Raw genomic sequence first — 1753 nt, 5'->3', positions numbered from 1 at the left:
TGAGTTTGAGCAATCTCTGGGAGATGGTGGAGGACAGAAGAGCCTGGCATGCTCCAGTCCATGGGGTCACAAAGAGTCGGACATGACTGAGTGACTGAACTGAACTGAACTGAACTGAAGGTTCTCAACTTTGGCATTATTGACATTTAGTGACTGAACAACAACAATGGAATGAAGAAGACAGATTTGAAACATGTTTCCTTTTTGTCCTGGGTCATCCTTTCCAATTTCTAAAATTCCTTTTCTCTTTCTCTATATGGTGTGGGTGTGTGTGTGAGGGAGAAACAGACAGACAAAGAGAGAGACAAAGTGGCAGGGGAGTGATTTATAGTTTTTGAAAAGACAGAGAACTTAAAAAATGTCCTAATACCTGGTGCAAGATTGAAATAAAGAGTATGTTTTCACATTATGAGGTCTCATTGTGAGCATGGGGCAAGATTAATTTTAGGCCAGTTCTTGTATATTCTTTACTCCATGGTATTTGAAAGGCATTTCTTCAAGTCCCTTAGAAGAAAGGACAAAAAAAAAAAAAAAAAAAAAAAAACCCAGTAAGATTCCTTTTCTCCCCATGGTTTCCAGCCTAGGAAGACCAAGGGAACCCCAGGTTTCACACACCACCAAGTCCAGTCTCTTACTCCCATCTTTTTTGTGTGTGCATTGAGCTGTTGAGGTGAGCCTGTGAGAGTGCCCAGATGGTTGATAGTCAAGGCTTGCTTTAGAGGACCGCAGTGAGTGGGATTCAACAGTTCAGGCAGAGACTTGAGTGTCTTCAAGAGACTCGGATTCAGTTGTATCAGGAATGGAGCATGTGCTCCACCTGTCAACTTTCAGAGGAAGAACAATCAATCAGCACAGTAGCCTGTAGCAGTGACGACACCTATTAATTGAGGACATGTGGCCCGTGGATCAGTCTCCCACACAGTTTGCAAAGGAGACAAAGACTGTTGAGTTAGCTGAAGGCTGTGCAAATCAATACCTGTTCCTGTAATATTAGAATTCATCTGCAGAAATTACAGAGGAATGAGAAGAAAAAGGCCTAATTGTATTTTGGAACAAAAAGTGAAAATGTAATATCTAATTTCCCTTTAAGGAAGTGGCTTAAAAAAATGTTCAGATAGTTGTGGTGGTTTTCTTTTTGGCACTCGTGCTGAATTTTCAAATGGTTCTGACTCTGCTACAGATATTGTACAGGAGCTGCCAAAGGTTTAATGGCAAAGAGATCTCTTTCCAGCCTTTCCTGAATCAGAGATTGGCTCTCAAAGATGGCAGAAAAAAAAATGTTCAGATAACTAAACTTCAGAAATGTGGAGGGTTCTAAATTGTTTAATTTCCTTCAAATAAAGACCAAATATGGGACTTTCCTAGTGGTTCAGTGGTTGGGACTCTGTATTCCCAATGCAAGGGGCCCTGGATCCATACCTGTTTGGGGAACTAGACCCCGCATGCCATAACTAAGAACCTGCACGCCGAAACTAAGATCCAGTGTGACCAAATTAAAAATAATAATAATAAAATAAAAATTTTAAAAAAGACTAAATAGTCAACATACAGTTATGTTGTTTCTATTAATTTTTCTTTCTTCTCTTATGGCCTACACACCAATCAACAGATTTTCATAGAACCCCTACTATGTGCCAGGCCCTGTCCATAGGAGCAATCCCACCAGGAAGTCCTGGGATACAGTGCAAGAAGTAAGGGCTTTGGAGTTAGATCTTGAGCTAATAAAAATTTCACAGTGAAAGTATTTTATGCT

The 1753-nt window shown here is 40.2% G+C and overlaps 1 non-coding gene across 1 annotated transcript; it reads left to right on the top strand.

The window, feature by feature from the left end:
• Window positions 1–1116: 1116 nt before the first annotated feature.
• LOC129640500 (small nucleolar RNA SNORA12) lies at window positions 1117–1264 on the top strand. The gene has a single exon (XR_008708867.1). It is a non-coding gene; the product is annotated as a small nucleolar RNA SNORA12 (small nucleolar RNA).
• Window positions 1265–1753: the final 489 nt, after the last annotated feature.

The sequence above is a fragment of the Bubalus kerabau genome, chromosome X (assembly GCF_029407905.1).
Source record: "Bubalus kerabau isolate K-KA32 ecotype Philippines breed swamp buffalo chromosome X, PCC_UOA_SB_1v2, whole genome shotgun sequence".
Lineage (NCBI taxonomy): Eukaryota > Metazoa > Chordata > Mammalia > Artiodactyla > Bovidae > Bubalus > Bubalus kerabau.
This window is presented reverse-complemented; position numbering and strand designations above follow the sequence as displayed.